This window comes from Grampus griseus (genome assembly GCF_964374135.1).
Source record: "Grampus griseus genome assembly, chromosome: 3".
NCBI lineage: Eukaryota > Metazoa > Chordata > Mammalia > Artiodactyla > Delphinidae > Grampus > Grampus griseus.
In genome coordinates, this window is record NC_139019.1 from 64817668 (window position 1) to 64841328 (window position 23661).

The window sequence follows — 23661 nt, forward strand, 5'->3', positions numbered from 1 at the left end:
GACGCAGGCGCCCTGGGCAAACCCACAGGGCGGGCTTTGTGGCGCTGGGTCGGAGGATGGAGAGGTCAGGCGTGTGGGTCTACGTGCAGTCGAGTGGAGGCCTTTTGCTTACAGTTTGGAAAATTAGACCTCGGAGCCTTAACTCCTACTCACAAGAAGCACAGTAAATTGAAAAACGTTTAGTGAAGCAAGGTGACGTAGTATTTAAAAACCCATGCTTTAGTGAGAGACCCGGCCTTAAACCTCAAAGCTGCCGTCTTCGTTGTGGAATCTTGGGTGATTCATTTAATTGAGTCTTTAAACTTCAGTTTCTCTTGGAGAATGAAATAGATATGAAAATTTTCTGGGATTTTGGTTCATTCCACAACTAGTTTTTAAAATGTATTCTCTGTTCCCGGCACTGTTCTAGGCACTTGAGGATACAACAGTTAACAAGAGAGTGAAGGTTTCTGCTCTTATAAAGTCTATATTCTAGGTACGAGAAGACAAAATATAAGTGTATTTAAAATAAAAAGATAGTTTTATATATGGATAAGGTGCTATAGAGAAAATGCAGTTGGTTAGGTGATAGTGACTTGGGGATGTAGGTGGCTACCTTGGGTAGGGTGGTGTTATAAGGTATCTCTGTGGCGATTACATTTGAGCTGAGATCCTAAAGAGAGGGAGCCATTCAGACAAGTGTATGGGTAAAACCTTCCAAGAAGAGGGATTCTCCATAAGTAGAATGGGCTGGTGCTTCTCAAGAACTGAGGGATCAGGGAGGGGGGAGCTGAGTGCTTGAAGAGTAGTGTGGTAATAGGTGAGGTTTGAGAGGTGCACAGGGTCATATGGAGCCTGTAGACCATGGTCAAGACTTTGTTTACTCTTCCTGTGATTGAATGCCTTTGGAAAGTTTTCAGCAGGGGAGTAACAAGATAGGGTTTATATTTTTTATAGTTTCACTCTGACTATTGTGAGGAGAAAAAAACTGTAAGATGAATCTGTGAAGCCAGTTGGGAGGGTGTTAACGCTACTTCAGTTGGGAGATGATACCCTTCTCAGTCCAAGGTGGTAAAAGTGGTTGGATTAGATTTACAGTTTGATGGTAGAGCCAACAGGATTTGCTCAGGACTGTAGGATGTGAGAGGGAAGTTAATTATGATTTGTGACCTGAGCAACTGAATGACTTGTTATTTACAGAGTGGAAAATACTGGGAGAGGAGCAGATTTAGAAAGAGATATTAAGGGTGCTGTTAAGGATGCATTAATTTTGAGAAGCTTGTTAGACTTCCAGGTAGGGATGTGAGGTGGGCAGTTGGATATACGGGTATGGTGTTCAGGAGAGTCATCAGTGAATAGATTGCATTGAAAGCCATGGCTCTGAGTGAGATCGTTTAGGGGATGACTGTAGGTGGAACAGAGAGAGGTTGGAGGCCTGAGCCTTAGGCACATGGAAACTTAGTGGTATGAAGAGAAGCAGATGAAGCGAAATAGACTGAGAAGGAGTGGCCAATGCCGTACTCTAATCAAAGCCAAGTGAAGAAGGTGGAAGTGAGCAAGTGTGAAGCAAGGGTAAGATGAGGACTGAGAATTGTATTTTGGATTTGGCAATGTGGAGGTTGTTGGTGCCTTTGTCAAGAGGGGATCCCGTGGAGTGGTGAAGATGTAAGCTTGATTGGGTTGGAGTCAGAATATGGGAGAGAAGGAACTATAGACAGCAATTATGGACAGTTTTTGCAAGGAGTTTTTCTATAATGTGCAGAGAAAGGGGGCCATATCTGGAGAGGATTGTGGAGCCAGGATGGATTTAAGAGGGCACATTTTATGACATTTTTGTATACTGATGGGATTATTCCAGTAGAGAAGTAAAAAATAGATAATTCATAGAGAAAAGGGATGACTGCATGAGCAAGTCCTTGAGTAGACTAGAGGGGTGCCTAAGTGGAGGAATTTTTTTTTTTTGGCTGCGCATGTGGCCTGTGTGATCTTAGTTACAGTCCAGGGATCGAACCTGCACCCCATGCAGTGGAAGCGCAGAGTCTTAACCACTGGACCACCAGGGAAGTCCCTAAGTGGAGGAGTTGACCTGAGGAATAATAACAATTTATCTACAGTAATAGAGAAGGCAGAGTATAGGGGTACAACTGCAAGTAAGTTGGAAGATCTTTTGATAAGAAGACGTGGAACTTCTCTTTTGACTACTCTTATCTCAATGAAATTAGTAGGGTCATCAGTGAAGAGAAGGAGTAGGGAAAAGAGGTTTGAGTAAAGGGGGTAAGATGTGAAATCACGTAGGATAACAATGCTAGCATTAAATAGTATTTACTGTGTGCCACATATTTTATGTGCCTTATATATATTAACTCATTTAATTCTCATAATTCTGAAAGGTAAATACTTTTATTACCTCTTTTACTGAGGGATAGTGTCTTAATCCAGTCACACTACTGTAACAGAATACCATAGACTGGATGGCTTATAAACAGCAGAAATTTATTTCTCACAGCTCTGGAGACTGGAAAGTCCAAGACAAAGGTGCTGGAAGATTTGGTGTATGGTGGGAGCCCGCTTCGCGGTTCATAGACTCTTTTGCAATAACCTCAAGTGGCAGAAGGTCCAAGGCAGCTCTGGGGTCGCTTTTATTTATATTCTGTTTTTTTGTTGTTGTGTGTTTTTTTCCAGTTTTATTGAGATATATTTGACATTTTGGACCCTCCTTATAGGAGTACTAATCCCATTCATGAGGGCTCCACCCTCATAACCTAATTTACTCCCAAAGGCCCCCCACCTACTAATGCTATCACATTGGGGATTAGGTCTCAACATGAATTTTGCCTTCTAATTTAGAAGTGTGGGAGGATAGATTGACAAGAGAATGTAGGATTGTTGAACAATTTTGAGGACCCATTTGAAACCGTAGTTACAAAGTTACATCAGTTAGCATGGTTTTGTGTATTGTTCAGATTCATTCAGTGTAGTGACTGAGTAGGTAGAGAGTTAGCTTTTAACATGCCTGGGAGTGGGATCTAGTTAGGTGAATGTGATGGAGGAAGGGCAAGGGAGTTGAGAGTATAAGGAATCTCTCTTTCCATGAGATTGAAGCTGGAGGAGTAAAGAGCCAGAGATAGGCAAAACAGTTCTGAAGGCCTGGCCCTACCAGATATGAGAAATTTCTATGAGGCTAAGTAAGATAGTGCAGCATTAGTACAGAAGTAGATAAATTGACTAATGAATAGAATAGAGAGCTCAGCAAAAGACTCCTATAGAATTAGTATAGAATATTATTAAATGACAGAATTAGATGTCAGATCAATGTGTAAAGGAAGGATTGTCAAACAGATGGAACTACACAAAAAGTGGTTACCCAAAGTAAATTGAATCACCATCTCAGGCTAAAAACAAAAACCAACTCCAGGCAGACTTGAGGGCCTGTATGTCAGCAATACAATTTTAAAATTCTTCGTAGAAAACAAAGGTGAATATCTCCATGAACTTAGGAAAGGAAAATATTTCTAAAGAAGAAGAAAAGAATGATACATTTGACCATATTAAGAACCTTTGTTCAACAAAAACACCTGAAAGAAAGCAAAAAAACAAGTTACAAACTGAGTTGATATTCACAGGAAGTGTTCATATAAAGTTGGGATGGTTTGTTGCTTGAAAGTTTAGTAAAACATCCTGTAAAATCATCTGGGCTGGGTGTTTTCTGTGTAGGAAGGTAATAAACCTCAGCTTAAATATCTTTAATTAAATCTCTCATTTAAACTAAATCTCTTAATTTACAGAACTATTCGAGAACTATGATTTCTTCTCGAGTCAGACCTGGTAAGTCATTTTTTTAAGTTTGTCTATTTCATCTAAGTTTTCAAAATTGTTTCATAAAGCTGTTATGACATTCTCTTATGCATGAATATATGTATTTTTGTATATATGTACATATGTATTTTATATATATTTGTTTTTGGAAGGTTTTTAACAGTGAGTATATAGTACTATATATAGTATATAGTACTATACAGGTTATCTCTTTCATTTTGAGTGAACTTTGGTAATGTGTGCCTTTCAAGGAATTTGTCCATTTCATCTAAGTTGTCAAATTTATGGACATAAAGTTGTTTGTACTATTCCTTTATAATCTTTTAAATATCTGTAGATTTATAGTGATGTCTTATCTTCCATTCCTGATATTGGTAAGTTGTATCTTCTTCCTCTTTTTTTCTTGGTCAGTTAGAAGTTTTGTAATCTTATTGATGTACTCCAAGAACCAACTTTTGCTTTCACTGATTTTCTCTATTGTTTTTCTGCTTTCATTTTTATTGATTTCTGGTCTTTTTTATTATTTACTTTCTTCTGCTTGTTTTAGACTTAAATGGAAGCTTATGTCATTGATTTGAGGTCTTTGTTCTTTTTTAGTATATGTAGTATGGCTATCCTTCTAAGTACTGCTTGAGCTGCATGCTGTGAGTTTTGATATGTTATATTTTAATTTTAATTCATTTCAAAACATCTGCTAATTTCTCTTTTGATTTTCTTTTTGACCTATGGATTATTTAGAATTGTGTTATTTAATTTCCAAATATTTGGAGATTTTCTAAATATCTGTGTTACTTATTTCTAATTTAATTCCTTTATGGTCTAAGAACATCCTTTTTTGATTGCAATATTTTTAAAATGTGTTGAGGTTTGCTTTATGGGCCAGAATATAGTCACTCTTAGTGCATTCTGTATGTACACTTGAAAAGAAAGTATATTTTGCTGAGGAAGAATGTCCTATAAATGTTAATTAGCCCAAGGTGGTTGATAGTGCTGTTCAGGTCTTCTGTATCCTGTATTCGAGATGATAGTGACATTATGTGGAGAGAGTGGGGATCAGAGTTGGATGTTGGGTTATGTTTACTTTAGGTAGTGGGTTTAATTATTATATTATTATATAAACCAACAAGTAAATAAAGCATGAACCAATGGTCAGAATGCGTTATGAACCAAGGATTTTGATTACTATGAAAATTTTTTAAAAAGGATTTAATTTTTGTTTTTGGAGCTTTGAATTTTTTACTTCGTGATAAAGAACTTATTATGTAATTTGGAGCCTGAAAGGAGACAGAATTTCCTTTGACCTTGGACCCTGAATTTTCTAAAACAGTACCCAAACAAGAATCAGCTTGAGGAGTTAGAGGAAAAGAAAGCTGCCATGGCTAAAGTGTAGTGAGCCAGCTGGAAAACAGAGGAAGGTGAAGTCCAAGAGGTGGGCAGGATCAGCTCATGTCCAACCTGTAGGCCAGGGTAAGGAGTTTGGGTTTTATTCTGAGTGTGATGAGAAGCCACTGGAGGCTTCAGGTGAAAGAATGACAAGATCTGATCTGCATCTTAAAAATATCACTGTGTCTGCCATGGTAGGCCACCACAGAGGGACAAGAGAGGACTAGGGCTATCCAAGGAGGGGACTGTTGCAATAGAATAGGTGAGAGATCATAGATAAGTAGCATTGGAGGTGGAGAGATGTCATAAGGGTCAGGATATAATTTGGAGTTAGATCATGTTGGAAAGAGCAAAATCATTGACATCATCATCATCACTATCACCACCACCACCATCATGAACATCTAACAGATATTGAGTACTGTTTAGTGTCAGGCTTAGGATTTCACATGCATAATTTCTTTTATCTTCAAAACAACTCCTATGTGGTAGGTGCTGTTATTAGACCCATTTTACCATTTAAGTTGAGACTTAAAGAAGTTAACTTTCTTAACCAGAACACATTTGTTGGTTTCCAGATTAGTTATAAGACACAATTTTGATTTTTAAAGAGTTTAGAAAAATTTTTGATGAATGTAAAGTAAATGTGGTGCAAAATTGATGGGAAATAATTTTCTAGCCAGTAAAACACCAGGAAATCTAAGGGGTATAGTTGTTAAGATTAAAGTATTCTTAATATAAATTGCAACCCCATATCCATGGGTTACTAGAGATATGTGAAAACCGACAGACACTTTGTCACAGAAGATCCTGTTTGGTAGTTCATAAAATGTTGGGGGGAACAGGGGCAGGAAGGAGAACAAGTTTTTCCTAGTATTTCCTCCAAGTAGAAGGTGTTAAATTAGTTTAACTCCTTATTTCTCTGCCAATCTACTCATTCCATGCCAGGTGAGATGAGGTGACATCTCTCTTCATGTGGTAAATTTAGAAAAAATAGTTTAGGCATGTTCAGTTCTTCCTTTTTTCCTTTTTGGGACCCAGCCTGCCATGGAGCACACATTTCCTCCTGTTTCTTCTGGGGCAGGCCTCTCTTCCCTATTGAGAGCCTAGTGCTGCTGTGATAGGCTGCCATGTCTGTCTTCTGCGGGGAGGGGTTCAGTTACAATCCATTTTGCTCCTGCACTAAGCTTTGTCCTCCAACCTGGCCTTTCTAATAAAGATGGTATTTGGGCCTCTGCTTGTCTTACTCCTTGTTTTATATCTCAGTTTAGCACTCAGGTGGGGCAGAAGAGTATTATTATTTGACTTCTCTCGGAGCCCGCCAACTAAGAAGAAAGATTGATCTTCATAAATTAGATCAGTTGATGAGGAGACTTAGGTCAAGGGTGATGCTGTTTCTTTGTTCTGTATGGGCAAGAAGTTAGCTTTGGGGAAGAATGGCTAAGAGTTTTAACAATGTTGACAATTGATTCTGGAGCATTTGGAATGGTTAGAAGTTACTCCTAGTGTTTTAGCTATAAAAATGGAGGCATTAGTTGCTGTGGAAGTGTGACAAGATAAAATAACAGCTTTATGGGGCTTCCCTGGTGGCACAGTGGTTGAGAGTCCGCCTGCCGATGCAGGGGACACGGGATCGTGCCCAAGCGGCGGAGCCGCTAGGCCCGTGAGCCATGGCCTCTGAGCCTGCGCGTCCGGAGCCTGTGCTCTGCAACGGGAGAGGCCACAACAGTGAGAGGCCCGCGTACTGCAAAAAAATAAAAATAAAAAAAATAACAGCTTTAAGTGGGGAAGAATAAGCAGTAAAAGTAAGACCAGTGAGTATACGCTCTGTATAACTACTATTAATAAGTGTTGAGTGCTTCATTTTACCTGATTAAATTATTAAACACAACTTTTCCTGTATCCAAAATTAATGAGATTTCTTATCCTCTCATTCTAGCTACTTTTTGATGTAGTTGTTTCTTCTCATATACCTATTCTGTGGAACTAAAGAAATATGTGTATTGCCATATAATCTTACTAACATTCAAGCCTGATCTTTAAAATCTTGTTATTTAATTAAACCTCTGTGTAGGATCTAAGGGGAATTGACAGTGCTGTTCTTTGATGCCCTTTGTGAAGTTCCTGGAAGAGAGTTATCATTTTAATATGCATGTTAGAAGTTATTCTCCAGGTATTCTCTAACTTGGCTGAAAACCAAACAAAAGAAAATAGGCCTCTATTTCATCAGGGACCTTTGAATTATAAGAAATGAAAGATAATTTTTCTCACTAGGAAAAGAAAATAACTTTCTTCACTCAATGGAACATTAAGTTTTAGAATCTTATTCCCTGGAGAGGTTTAAGAACCTGTAGATGGGCCAAATCTTTGCTGTCTGAGTTCAGTGGGGACCAGTTGATGTTTGTGATGGAGAATGGCTGGTGTCACTCTTTCTGCCTTTTCATTCCATAGTAAAATGAAGTTTCACCAGGACTATTTGTAGATTATTTAAATGTAATAATATTATAATATATAAATATAAAACTTTTATGAAAGTAAATGTGTAAAATTTTGAGCATTTTCTGTTACTAAGATTTTTATTGTTTAAAGGACTTTAAATAAGGTTAAACAAGATTTTTTTCCATAAATTGAAAAAAAAAGAAAAAGAAGGAATGAGGAAGTGGAGGAAGAGAGGAAGAAAAGAAGTGAGGGGTTCTGGGTTTTTATAGCTACACAAAGGACAGAGGTAATTTTTCCACTGCTCTAAAACATTACTTTTTGATCTTGTTGGTTCTAGCAGTCATTACTGATTATGAAGATAACCCAAATGAATGAATCTATAACCAGTTCATATATAAGATCATTTTTTGTACTATGTGCCAGTGAATTTTGAAATTTACTTATATAGGTTTTCAGTTAAAATTTCCAGGCTTATGTTAATTATGCAGCAGACAACATCTTGGATTTTACCGAGTAGTTGTACATAATGCTCTGAAGTATTAATTTTTGTCCAAAGAATCCGTTTTGCTCTTTCTATAAACGGCAGCTTAAAGTATAGGGCAACATCAAAAAGCACATATTCTCAATGTGAGTTTTATTTTATGAATTAAAACTCTGATTCCTGTCTGTTGAGGTGAGGACTGTGCAGGTGCCTGTGAGAGCATTTTTGAGAGTAGTAGAGGCATTTTCTTCCCTAGGAAAGCTGCTTCAACTCTTCAAAGGAGATAGTTATGACTCATCTCTTATCTCTTTATCTATTATATACCTGCCTCTCTCCCCCTCATCTAATCAGCCGTTGCTTGGAGTGGAGGTGGGACTTCAGAGAAGTTTGCTAGGTGAAACGTCCCCAAAGTGTTTACCCCAGCAATTATGTGTTCACATCTCTGCATATCACTCGTTTGAGATCTTTTTTGGGGTGAAGACTAGGTCCTTTTTACCTTGTATACCTGGCATCTAGCATATGACAATCAATGTTTGCATAATGGACAGATTTATGAAACATCAGACCTCCTGGTTCAGTTTAGCTTGAGAAACGAGAATGTAAAAGTGTGCCACTAATTTGGCACATTATCCACATTCCATGAAGTCAAAGGGGGATCTCAAGTAAGAAACATTAACATTTAAATCAAAAGCACTTGTGTTTCATTTGCTAACCTGATTCTAATCAACTCAAGTTGATTTGATGAAAATTGGTAGAAATCATGGCAGCAATTAGGCTCTGAACTGGATAAAGAGTCCGTATTAGTCTGGATTCTCCAGAGAAAACCAATAGGAGATATATACATATATATGCACACATATGAATATGAATATATGATTTAATATAGGAGTTGGCTTTTGCAGTTATAGAGGCTAAGAAGACCCAACATCTATAGTCAGCAAGCTAGAGACCCAGGAGAGCCAATGTTGTATAGTTCCATTTGTAGTCTGAGTTAGACAGGAAAAGACTGATGTCCTTGCTACAAGACAGGTAGAGAAAGTGAAGTCTCCCTTACTCTACCTTTTTGTTCTGTTTGGACCTTCAGTGGGTTGGATGAGGACCACTCACCTTGGAAAGGGCAAACTATTTTGCTCAATCTACTGATTCAAAATGTTCATCTCATTCAGAAACACCCTGAGAGACACAACCAAGTATCTGGGTACTTAACAGCCCAGTTAAGTTGACACACATTAACCGTCACAGAGTCATACCCCTGACAAGGAGCAAGAAGTACATACATAATATGGTATTTTGCTAATAAACTAATGTAATGTGGGTTTTGTCCATTTGCATTTTCAAGCTACTGAATTTGATGGAATACTTGAATTAGTTGATTTTCTAGCTACAATTGCCTAAATATTCGGGTGCTAGGAGTCACAGCCATGTGGCATGAAGTGGGAATTAATTATGTAACATTTTTGATAGGTTTATTCATTATTCTGTACACTTTATTTAGCACCAACTTGGACCAGCAGCGTCTTGGTGTACATCAGTTAATTAGACATGTTCCCTGCCCTCACGGAGCAGGCCTTCTTATGAGGAAACGCAATGCAAATAAGTAACAAGAAAATAAATGTCTTGGTACCAATTGTGATATATGTTATGATGAGAGTGAACAGAAGGCAGGGAGAGCTAGAGGGGTGTGAGGTGATCCCTACAGAAAGAACAATATGTGCAGAGTCATTGAGGTGCAAAAAAGCTTGGCATATGGAGGGTGTTGAGAAGCTGAGTGCAAGCCAGTGTGCTGGAGCATGGTGGAAGAAGGGTGGCCATAAATGAGGCGAGAGAGACCAGCAAGGGCCAGGCCATGCAGAGGTTTGTAGGAGGTATATGGATTTGGATTTTGAATCAGCGTGCAAAGACCATTGTAATTGATTTGAACATTTGACTAATGCGATTTTCAGTCTGAGAGCATTTGGATGAATAGAGACTGTGGTCTGACAAACGCTAGATGCTCCTTGAAGTAAATATTAGAATTAAGATAGATCCATTTTTTTCCCATGAGAACTCAATTCTGTATACTTATATATGATTATGGAAGATAGATTTTTGATATTCATATTTTCAGGTAACATTTTGTTTAATAATATATAGTAAATCAGAAGATGAAGCAAATCCAAGTATTTTCAGTTGAAAAAAAGGCAGCATGGATGTACAACTTCCTGTTCTCTCATGGAAAATGTTGAGGGAATATTTTCCATGCACCTCTGTATTTTCTGTTTATCTTGTAAGTCACTAATTGCTCTTCGTTTTGGAATATCTTTAGGATGTTTGTATAGCGAACAGCCTTGAAAGGTAGAAATAATGTCTTTCTCTCTAGCAGAGGGGCAGGTTTGTTTATAGCCTTGGAAACTCAGGGTTTTTCTCCTGAAATGAAACCCACCGTGTGTACAAGCATCCATCTGGGCCCGCCTATATTGCTTTATGGGCAAAGGGAACTAACACAAATAGACTGATGCTCATACTGCTTGTTCTGTGGTGAGTAGTAAATAAAGTCCTTTGTCTCTGACCCATGAGTCTTATCTTCTGCTAGTATGCATGAAGCCATAACAGGCTAACCTGTTAGCTCCCAAGTTGGGAAAAACCTCAGACCTTCAAAGTTTTGGACAGAGACCCCTTAGCTGTCTGAGCAGGCAGGTACATTGCCACACAGGTGATACCCTGTGCTTTGCAGTCTGCAAGCTATCATATTAGCATTTTTTTTGTCACTGATTTTCTCCTCCAGAGTCACAAGATGAGCTATTCTCAGACAATCACATCTTAAGTGTGACTTCTATTCTAAAATACATGTGTGAAACCTACTAACTACTAATTATTCTGCCTTAAATATTCTTAACCAAGTGGGAAAAAATTTCGACACCAGCAAGAATGCTATATTAAAATTTTAGAATCATCCAGTCATAAAATACATTAAAATGATACTTGATTTAAATAAAAAATGTTGTATATGTGTATGTGCCTGAAAATATAAAGGAAGCGTATTTTCAAGAAAGTTTGTTACATGATAAGCACTAAGGGACTAACACTGTGGTTTCTGAGTGTTCACAGAACCATTATTATCACAGTACAGGATCACCATGGGCTTGGGCTCTCACCTCCTCCTGACCAGGCGTTTGAGGAGCAATGTGATCAGCTACTCCTTCTACTACTGTGGGAGACTATGAGGTATTGCTCGGGCAGCTGGAGATGTTCTGTGTTTGCACTGTCCAGTACAGCAGCCACTAGCCACATGTGGTTATTGAGCACTTGAAGTTTGGTTAGTCTGAATTGAGATGTGTATAAGTGTAGATTAAATCAATATACCAGATTTCAGACTTAAGGCAGAAAAGGAAGGTAAAATATCTCATTAATAATTTAAAAAATTACTTATGTTTGGAATAATATTTTAGATGTATCAGGTTAAATAAAATATATTATTAAAACTAATTTCACCTGCTTATTTTTAATTCTTTCAATGTGGCTACTAGAAAACTTTAAATTACATATGTACAATAGCTCTTATTTTATTTCTACTGAGCAATGTTTTAGATCTTTGCTACTCACAGAGCAGTCCTCAGGCAAGCAGCATCAGCATCATCCGGAAACTTGTTAGAAACAAAGAAGCTCATGTCCCACCCCAGACCTACTGAATCAGGATTTGCATTTTTAGAAAATCTCATGTGATTTGTATGCATGTTAAAATTTGAGTAGCAGAGAGTCCTTAAGACTAGGATTGCCAGATTTAACAAATAAAAGTACAAGATATCCAGTGGAATTTAGTTTTCAGATAAACAACAAATAATTTCTTAGTATAGTATGTCCCAAGTATTACATGGGGCATACTTAGTAATAAAATTATTTGTTTTTTTATCTGAAGTTCACATTTAACCAAGTGTCCCGAATTCTATTTGGCAACACTGCCTATGACAAAACTCCTCCTGCCCAGACCTGTCTTGCTCCTTGAAATTCCATGGAATCAGGAAGAGGACAGAAAGGTAAAAGAAAAGGCTAAGGGTGGAAGTTGGGTGCTGTGAAAGAACAGAGAAGAAAGGAAATACATGCTGAGAAGTAGGAATAAGATGGGGCATGGACAGACCTTTTGTATTTTATAATTTTTATTAGCAATTTTCTTCCTTACTTCTGTTTTCTCCCACTTCTCCCAGTCATTGTGATTTAATCTCCTCATTTTCTATAGGGCTCCCTAGAGCCATGTTAGAAGATGGTATTTGTGCAAAGTGGACAGTGAGGAAGGTAGTATCTCATCAGGGTCAAGTCCCAAGTCTTCCTATAATGCATCCTCTCTGAAATGCCACTTACAAATAGCCCCTTTCAGCTACCAGTAGTTTGCCATTAAAAAGATCAAGGTTCTTAAGTGTCAAAAATGCTGACACTTGGGCTTCCCTGGTGGCGCAGTGGTTGAGAATCTGCCTGCTAATGCAGGGGACATGGGTTCGAGCCCTGGTCTGGGAAGATCCCACGTGCCGCGGAGCAACTAGGCCCATGAGCCACAACTACTGAGTCTGTGTGTCTGGAGCCTGTGCTCCACAACGAGAGGCCACGACAGTGAGAGGTCCGCGCACCGCGATGAAGAGTGGCCCCACTTGCCACAACTAGAGAAAGCCCTTGCACAGAAATGAAGACCCAACACAGCCAAAAATAAAAATAAGTAAATTAAAAGAAGGCTTAACATTAAAAAAAAAAATGCTGACACTTCCATTTTGGAGGATTTTCTTTATTGTGACTTTTTAATTGTATGTTTTTATACAAAACAACTGTTAGGAATTTTGTTGTTTGTTTGATGCTTTTTAGGTGGTGGTGGGTTGAAGTGGAGGCTGGCAAAGAAGGAATAACAATAGATATTCTTTATTTAGCTAGGCATTGAAGTAAGAAAAGGCTTTCATCTGTGTTAATTATTTAAAATTTTATTATATTGTGATAAAAACACAATATGAGATGCAGTCTCTTAACAAATTTTTAAGTGTGCAGTACAGTATTGTTAAATATAGATGCAGTCTTGTACAGCAGGTCTCTAGAATGTATTAATATTGCTTAAATGAAGCTTTGTGCCAGTTAATTAGCAAGTCCTATTTCCTCGTTCCCCAGCCCTTGGCAACCACCATTCCACTCTTTGATTCTCTGAATTTGCCTGTATTAGACACCTCATATAAATGGAATCATATAGTATTTGTGACTGGCTTATTTCACTTAGATAAATGTCCTCAAGGTTCATCCATGTTGTCACATATTGCAGAATTTCCTTTTTATTTAAAGGCTGAATAATATTTCATTGTATGTATATATCACGTATTGTTTATCCATCCATCCATGAACAGAGACTTAGGTTTTTTTCTACCTCTTGGCTATAGTGAATAGTTCTGCAGTGAAAATGGGAGTGCTAATATCTCTTTGAGATCCTGATTTCAATTCTTGTGGATAATGATCAATAAGCGCAATTGTAGGATCATATGGTAGTTCTATTTTTAATTTTTTGAGGAGTCTGCATATTGTTTTCCATAGCAACTGCACCATTTTGTATTCCCACCAACAGTGTACATGGGTTCCGATTTCTCCACATCCTTGCCAACACTTCTGTTTTTGATAATGACCACCCTGACAGGTGTGAGATGATGTCTCTTTGTGGTTTTGATTTTTATTTCCCTGATGATTAATGACACTGAGCACTTTTCATATACATGTTGGCCATTTGTGTGTCTTCTTTGGAGAAATGTCTATTCAAATCGTTCACCCACTTTAAAATTGTGTTATTTGTTTTATGCTATTGAGTTGTAGGAGTTCCTCATATATTTTGGAAATTAACCCTATATCAGACGTATGTTTTGCAAATACTTTCTCTCATTCTATAGGTTGCCTTTTCACTCTGTTGATTGTTTCCTTTGCTGTGTAGAAGCTTTTTAGTTTGATGTAGTCCTATGTCTGTTTTTGCTTTTATTGCCCATGCTTTGGGAGCATAGCCATAAAATTATTGACAAAACCAATGTCCTGAAGCTTTTCCCCTATGCTTTCTTCTAGGTTTTAAGTCTTTAATCCCATTTTGAGTTGATTTTTGTATATGGTGTGAGATAAGGATCCAATTTCATTCTTTTGCATGTGGATATCCAGTTTTCCCAGCATCATTTGTTGAAGAGACTGTCCTTTTCCCATTGTATGTTCTTGGCACCCTTGTTGACCAGTTACCCTTATGTGCATGTATTTATTTCTAGGGTCTCTAGTCTGTTCTACTGTTCTATATGTCTGTCTTTATGCCAGTACTGTTCTGTTTTAATTACTGTAGCTTTGTAATGTATTTTGAAATCATGAAGTGTGATGCCTCCAGCTTTGTTCTTCTTTCTCAAGGTAGATTTGGCTATTCAGGGCCTTGTTTAATCTTCACAACAATTCTTTGAGTTAAGTACCTTTGTCCCCACTCTGCAAATGAAGAAAAGTAACTTGCCTAATATCAGATAGCTAGTAAGAGCTGGAGCTGGGAATGCACTTGAGTGCTGTCTGACTCCAAAGCCAGTGTGCTTTACCATTGCATTTCATGCCTCTCAGCAAATGGAGAGTCATGAATTCAATAGGACACATACATAAAATTAGTTTAGCCTCAGAGAGTTTTACTTAGTTATTCACCTGAAAAATGCCTGTGATATTGTATACTTCATAGATTTTTGAGGAGAATTTGTTTCCTGAAAAGCATTATGAGATTCTGAAGAAAGTACCAAAACTATGCCAATTTCTAAAAAGAGCTTAATAATCTTTCATTGCGATGAATAATCAAACAACCTAAACAGACTCATTAGTTTCACTCTGTACTCTAAATTAAGCAGTATCAGGCCCCTCCTTCCACCCTCTCCCACACATAATACATCGTGGAAAGCTATCTTTTTATTGGTTGAATATACTAGTCAGTCACAAGGCGTAAAAAGTACTGCCTCTGCTCTATTTGCATTTATGAATTAACAGATGTGCCTGGTTTGAAAAACGGATTCATTTCTTGATGGGAAGAAAAATCTTTAGTTTTTCACTTTATTTTTTTATGTATGGGATTTTCACTAACCTTGGACCAGTTACTTGCCAGGAAGAACGTAAGGTGAGTAACTGCACATCTTTTAATATAATGCATCTGCAAACTGTAGTGCAAGTATGAAATTATGTGGTTCTGTAATTTCTTTATATTGTTGCACAGCTACATTTGTTAACAATTCAAAATGGATATACTAGATTAGATCATTTGGTAGCTACTAAAATCATTGAACGAGAGTTTATAAATAAGAGATTAAAACATAATCTTTATTATAAGAGGGAAGAGTTAATTTATTTGTTCAAAATATCCAAGAAACATTTGTATTATGTACCAAAGTATATCTCTATGAGAAAATGACTCAAATCAGTGTTGATGTTTCCTTTATACTTATAAGTAAATGTTAATTTCGGTTTCTCCTGCTGTTTTTATGTGAGAAGAGAGTAAGAAAACATTTAAAAACCTCAGAAATATGTTACCTGTCCCCCAAAGAACAGGTATTAAATCATTTTAACTAGTAGGAGATGGTAGTTGTGTGGAGTACATACTATTTAAAACTAACAAGCAAAATTTCTATTTCTATTTCCTTTGTCCTTTTGGCTTCTTTCCATACTGTATAAGGGAACATATAGAGATTTCTATATAAAGAAGAACATGCAAAATCTGAATAGCAATTAACTTATGTCATATCCCCCAATTACTCATTATGTGCTCTCACAACAAATCCATCAGGGGATTTAGTGTGAGCACAAAGGAAGGTGTCAAGCAGGATGATCTGCCAAAACTTGTGTTAAGGAATTCTTAAGTCATCAGCTAATAAAAACAGTAAGTACAGGTATTTTTTATTTGTTTCCAAATCAGTTAGTGCTTTCCTTCAGGTTCACTTTCAAGTAATAAATGACCTATACTCCTTAGGTGGTTAAAGCTTAGTAATGTTTCCTCACCTGGTTTATACAGAAATGACTGATTTATGTATTACACTGGTAAAATATACACCAAGAACTGTAAAAATCCCAATTCTGTTTTTGAAGCAAGATTAATGGGTTTAAATAATTTTAGTTCCAGAAGAAACCGTAGAAATCATACAAATCAGTGATCATTTGAATCTAATAATATGTCATATTAATTCATTATGAAGGAAACAACAGTTGCTGTTTTGTGAATGTTCTTTCATATCATAGATCTGGAATTTAAAATATATTTCAATTCTATGAGTAATTCAAGGTTCTTAAGTCTCTAGGAAGGGTGATTGTATTTTAAGCCTGATACATGTTACCTGAACTTAGAGAAAGTAGGGGTCATCACTCTTCATTTACATAGTCCTTCCTCAAATTGGGTTTATACTTAAACAAAAAGGAAATCTTTTCCCTCTCACACAGCACCCCCCGTGATCTCCCATTTCCCACTTGCCTTTCAGAGTTTGTTCGTTCATTAAATTGTTAGTTCATTTATGCATGTAACACATAGTTTTAATACTTGATACTTTTAAATAGGCACAGTGCTAGGTGCTGGTTGTACAATGGTGAGCAAAACAGATATAGTCTCTGCCCTCATGGACCTTTAAGTCTAGAACAGAGGTGCTCATTAATCAAATGAATGATATTGTTACAAATAAACTGTGAAATGTGCTTTGAAAGAAAATTATGGTAGACTGTGAACACATATAATAGGGGGATCTGAACTAGTCTGAAAAGTTAGGGACAGTGTTTCTGAGGAAGTTATATTTGAGCTGTGATATGGAGGACATGACAAGGAGGTAGGGAGAAGGGCAGGATGAAGAACATTCCAGGTAAAGGGGACAGCAGGTGCTAAGACTCTTACGAGGGAAGAAGGGAACATGAAGCGTTCAGGGAACTGAACTAAAGAACGCTAGTGTATCTGGAGGAGAGAGGGGCGGAGGCAAAATGAGCACAACTAGCAGGCTGAGGCCTTTCAGGGCCTTGTAGGCCTTGGTAGGAACCTGATCTTCACCCTGAGCAGAACCATGAAGGAGCTACTTCACCTTCATCTTCATGAAGGCATACTTGGGAGACTCATGATGGAACACCTGGTAAATCAAAAATATTTCACCAGCCACTGCAAGCCTAGGGCTCTTGATTACTTTTCATGTATTGCAGAGTTCCCTTTTACTGGAAAAGGGTCTGAATATTTTAGTGCTAATGTAGGTTTACTTTTTTTACATTAAAAATCAGTGTTTCTTAGTTTATTCACATGGATAATTTAAACCAGATAATCCTTTAGTTCTACTTTAGTTCAGAGATCATGTAGTGATGTGAAAATGCATGTGTACTGTATTTTGTCTTTGGTTGAGATTATGGCTTCCTTTAAAACCTCATTAGTTTAGGCTTATGGGTGTGGGCAAGGCCTATCCAAATTAGAGTTTATTTGAAAAAGAATATAGCAGCATTATTGTATGTCCATAGATTCATTGAAATGAAAGTAAGCCTATTTTGTGTGCTAAAAGCTTTTCATTAGTGAACATGTGGAAATTTTTAATTAGTAGAGTCTCAAGCCAAGCATATTAATGATATGATAACTCATTCATTTATTCATATACTTTTATTCAGTAAACATTAAACTCCTTTGCTGACTAGATATTTTCAAATGACTTGATATATTATTATCTTATTTAGGTAAAATATATCTCAATTTTATGTTTTTGTTCATTAAAACATTTTAAAATTGAATCCTTAACCTTGTATCATGAATTACGATTTTTGGATAAAGTTCAAATTTAAAAAATTTAAAAATCTATTTGTATATGGTGATATTAGAAAGCTTGAAACTTTTCAAGAAATATTTCTGGAGTATTAGTCTTTCTTTCATGTATTCAGTTACTGTTTAACTTGTACTATAGAATTTGGAGTTTAAGTAGGTAGAGATCTTTCGGCTAAAGCATATCTCTATTGTGGTTATATGATTATTTTGATTGGAGCCTCACGCTTGCTGCTCAGGAAATTTAATTTCTTAGTGCTCCTAGGTGTGATTTGATTCAGAGGACTGATTAATGCTAACCATACTCACAAGAGACATAGTATAAATCAGAATGCTAATTTATAAATTTTTAAAGTAAGGCATCTTTTAAAAAAGAATAAATTAGAAAAATTTATCAAAGTAATACATATACATGGTTAAAACAATCAAATGGTACCAAGACACATAATAAATTATTAAAAAACTGTCTCCTATTTCGTCAGCTTTTCTCTAGTAACAAACAACTGCAAAATTCCAGAATCTTACAATCTCAAACATTTATTTCTCACCCCTGTTACAGCTACAGGTGGGCTGCCATGGCCCTGCTCCAGCTCTGTTTCCCATGTCTTCTCATTTCAAGACCCAGACTTGAAAGAGCAGCCTCTATTTGGATATGCCATTATCATATCAAAGAGAAAAGGGCATGGTAGACGCATGTAACACCTCTTAAAGTTTCTATGGAACTGGCACATTATTGCTTCCACTCATATTCCATTGGCGCATATTCCAAGACATATAGCCAAGCCTGATGACGGGGCAGGAAATATTCCCCCCACAGGGAGGTACTACAAGGAATATGGCCAAAGACAGAGATACATTCATCTCTGGGATTGCTGTTCCTAGGGAGTTAGTTGGGAACAATCATACAGTCCACGACTGTATGTATTAAATATTATTATTTAAATGATATATGCAGATGATTTCTCAATTTATACATTTTAGATTTTGTGTAACAACTTCCTTTTATTATCAACAGAGTATTTAACATATAACATGGTCTCTCAGATCCTCCTTTTGCGTAGAGATCTCCCTCTAGGTTTCCCTTCTTCAGAGCCCTTTTGTCCTGTTGCTCCGATCTGGATTGATTCTCTCTAGGTCTGATGTGCAGTAGTCATCCTTAGGTTTCTCTTCATTGTTCTTCTGAGTTTGATCCACTGTTTATTAGAACGTATGCTTTCCTCTTTCTTGGTTTTATCCCTTACTTTCGTGGAGCATGTCCTCCATTAGCTTTTGAAAGGGTGTAAGAAATACATTTTCTGAATCCTTGCATGATTCTTGTTTTTTATTTCTGGAAGCTTATAGGACATTTTCTTTCTTCTAGTCTTCAAAATGTTACAAGTACCATATCTCACAACTATCAACTCAGAATGGATCCTCACATAGCTAAATGTGAATGCTGAAACTTTAAAACTTCTAGGTAAAATGCAAGAAAAAATCTTTGTGACCTTATGTTAGGAAATATTTCTTTTAGACACAAAAAAATGGACAATAAAAGAAAAACAAATTCATTAGACTTGTGAAATTTAAAACTTTTGCTTTTTGAAAGTCACCATTAAGAAAATGAAAAAGACATAGAATGGAAAAAATGATTTTCAATGCATATATCTGACAGAGAACTTGTATCTATAACATACAAAGAATTCTTTCAACTCATAAGAGGACCATGAACTTATTTTTAAAAATTGGAAAAAGTTTTAAACACATACTTTACAAAATAAAATATATGAATGGCGTTAGACACAAGAAAAGATGCTCAGCATCATTAGTCATCAGGGAAATGAAAATTAAAACTACAATGAGATAGCAACCCACACCCATTAGAATGGCTACAATTAAGCAGACTGACAATACCAAATGTTTTGTCATAAGAATGTGGAGCTACAGGAAAGCTCACATGCTGAAACTGATTGGCAGTTTAAAAGTTAAACAAACTTATACATTATGACTCAGCCATTCTACTTTGGGTATGTATTCAAGAGAAACAAAAACGTATTCCACAAAACCCCATAAATGTCCATCAGTGGGTTCATAGACAAAATGTGGTATATCCATACAATGAAATATTTCTCAGTAATAAAAAGGAATGAAATATTGATACATGTAACAAAATCAGTGAATTTTAGTCATTAAAAATCTGAAAGAATCCAGGCACCAAAGAATATATGTTACAGGCTTCTGTTTATAATTGGAGAAGATACAAACTAATCTTAAGTGACAGAAAGTAAGTCTGTAGTTGCCTGTGGCTGAGGTGAAGGAAACATCACTCCACTGCAAAAGTGCATGAGGAAACTTCTGTGGGATGTAAATATTCTGTATCTTTATTGTGGCAGTGTGTCATAGGTATATGTCTGTGCCCAAATCCATCAAATTGTACACATTGAATGGACTAATGCAGTTTACTATACTTAAATTATATGTCAATAGAGCTGATAAAGTGAAAAAATAATTGCATGCATATATGAATTTATTAACAGCATCTAGTAGAATTATAGTTATCAATTTATCATCTTAAATTCTCACTAGCTGTTAGAGGTTGTATTACAAGGAGAGTGGTGCATTTAATTTGTAATTGGTTCCATATAATTAATTCTAAAGCATTTCACTATAATATAGATTTAGTGACTCTTTAGATCCAAAATTATGTTTTGCATATAGATAATAATGTATAATATATATATTTCTCTAATTGTAAAAGTGTTGGGTTTATATGATAGTTATATATATAGGTCTTGGATAGGAATCTCTAAATATAGAATTTGATCTGTATTCTCATATGTTACAGGTACAACTTACGAAAAATTAAAAATATGCAGTAAACTAAAAACTTTTATGACATGACACAATTGGAGATTTAAACTGATGTGATATTTAATATTAAAGAATTATTAATATTTTCTAGATATAATTGGGCTGTTACTTTTTAAAGTCCTTATCTTTTAGAAATACATACCTAAATAAATATAATTTCTGATATTTTCTTCATAATAATACTAGAGTGGGGAAGTGGGTGGGCACATAGATAAAACAGGATTGGTTATGACTTGATAATTACTAAAGCTGGATGATGGGCACAGGTACTTGGGGAGGGTGAAGGAGCTTATATTCTTCTGTTTAAATTTGTGTATGTTTGCAATATTCCACGATAAAAAGATGTATATATCTTCTAACATAGCAATTTCACTTCTAGGAATTTATCTTAAGGAACTTCTCAGGAGTATGAACAAATAATCCATGATAATGTTCAATGTAGTATTGTTTATTAATTGGAAACAACTTAAATACTTAATAAGTTTTTAGTTTAAATAAATTAATACATTTGTATGATGTAATACCACATGGAATTCAAAATTATGTCAGAAAAATAAGTAATAACGTGGGAAAATATTTGTGATATATTTTTAAGTAAAAAAAAATTACTTTAAAACGGGATGTTTATAAAAATCTGTTTAAATGATATAAAAAATAAATTATATTTGTGTGTAGGGTGTGTATGCATGTATGTAGAGTGAAACACTGGAAGGATATATTATTATAATTTATATCTTCATAATTTTCAGAAATACCTTTTTGGCAATAGAGTCTGTCTTTTTTTTAAATAAAAAGGGTTGAATATTTTTGCTTTAATATGTTGACAGTACAATGTGGTATAAAATTTCACTGTAAAATATTTTATTATGTTTTATTATTTGGTTATTTGATTTATTATTTGGTTATTATTTATTTTTGGTTGAACCTCAGTGTCTAGCATACTGCTTGGCACGTAGTAAACTCTCAGAGTAGATTGTTTATTCAGTGAATGAACATTAGGGTTGATACTTAAAAATTTTTTCTACTTTAAAATTTTCAGTCTTTTCCTTATTTTCTTTGAAGAACATATATAGTATTACTTTTTAAATCAGAAATTCACTATTCAAAAGTGAACAGTTTTGACAGGCGAAGGTTCTGCTGCTCTACTCTGAGATGTAACAAACCAAAATGTCCTTAAAATTACATATAAAATCTAAAATGTAGATATTTGTTCAGCATCTTTTTATTTTTGTTTCTTCTAGTTTCAGCTCTCCAACATCTTCAAATAAAGAAGTGGTTATGAACAATGGTAAGACTTGTGATTTCCCTTATGATTCCTTTGGGGGTGGAGGAAGGGTTCTGTCTGTGATGGGCTTCCCTGAACACCAGTACTGGCATCAGCAGTCTGATGTGAAAATCTCTGAAACTACAGTATTCTAAATTATGAGCCAAAAGAGACTTAAGCCTGTACTTAGCATATTATTGTCACTCAATTACATTAATAAATATATGACACTTAGCCTTTGTACTCATATCATTTTATTTGACAGATCAGCAGAATAATGGAGGAATGAAACCAGTGCAGGATTTCACAACAATACGAATCACACAGGTATGAACATGTTAGGAAACTAGATTGTATCATTAAAAAAAGTAAACACATTTCAATCAGGTCAGAGCCACTGTGAAAATATAAGTAATAATTTTATTAATAACTAACATTCTTGCTTGAACTTTAGGTAAGGAAATGTATTATGGTAATCTTATAGTTGAGAAAACACTAAAGTTTTACTTGCTGTCATATACAGTATTTTCATTACAATATTCAGTTTTACTTTTGTTCCTTTCCAGATAGGGTCACTATAGTAACAGTTTATCTTTGGTTACTGGTAAACTTGGGTTGTTGCTGCCTGTTCAATTTCTCTTTTATCTCTATTTACACTGGAGTAATTGGTATGGAATAGTTGCTCTAGATAAGTGGATCTTCTTTCGGATAGAGACCTGCCTTTATGATCTCCAGAGTGACATACTGAAGTGCATTGTCTTGGGCTTCCTGGAAATCTGCAAAGATTTCATAAGATGTAGAATAAGGTTAGAATACCTTGCTAGTTTATGTATATTAAATGACCTGGAACTACACTGTCCAAGACAGTAGACACTAGCCACAAGCTGCTATTTAAATTTAAATTCAAATTGGATAACGTTAAGTAAAATTAAAAATTAAGCTCCTCAATTGTACTGGCTACATTTCCAGTGCATAATAACCAATATCACAGGAAGTTCTGTTGGACATTAACGGTCTGGAGAATTACGCTTGATTTTCAGAAACCTCTTGTTTTCTTTGTTTAACATATTAATGAATTTATTTAAAGTTCTGAATTATTTGGGTTCTTATGATATTATTTTTTGAAAAGATTACCGCCATTAGTTTCAAGGCATGGTGAACTTTAAAAAAAAATTAATAGACTTTTTTTTTAGTAGTTTTAGGTTTATAGAAAAAACTGACCACAAGTACAGAATATTCCCATATACCTCTCCAGTCTGCAGCCCCCACCCCTGCTAATTTCCCCTGTATTTAAAATCTTTCATTAGTGTGATGCATTTGTTAAAACTGATAATCCATTACTGATACATTATTAACTAAAGTCCGTAGTTTACATTAGCATTCATTCTTTGTGTCGCACATTTTATGGGTTTTAACAAATGTATAGTAATATCTATCTACTATTACAGTATTATACAGACTAGTAGTTTCATGGCCCTAAAAATCTGGTGCACTCCACCTATTTATTCCCTCTTCCTCCCCCAGCACGGTGACTGGTGACTTTTTAAAGTCATTATTGCTAATATTATTACTTTCAAAGTTGGTTTTTGGTTTGTTTGTTTTTATAATTTGGTCCTTTACATTTTTGGTGCTTTGTGGAACTGGATTCATGTGCCTTTCAGGTATACTATCGTTTTTAGGCTTGATAGGTCCACCCAT

The 23661-nt window shown here is 35.8% G+C and overlaps 1 long non-coding RNA gene across 1 annotated transcript; it reads left to right on the forward strand.

Annotated features, from left to right (window-relative positions):
* Positions 1 to 77: 77 nt before the first annotated feature.
* LOC309821353 lies at positions 78 to 21992 on the forward strand. Its single transcript, XR_014296598.1, has 3 exons — positions 78 to 192; positions 3765 to 3804; positions 21941 to 21992. It is a non-coding gene; the product is annotated as an uncharacterized lncRNA (long non-coding RNA).
* Positions 21993 to 23661: the final 1669 nt, after the last annotated feature.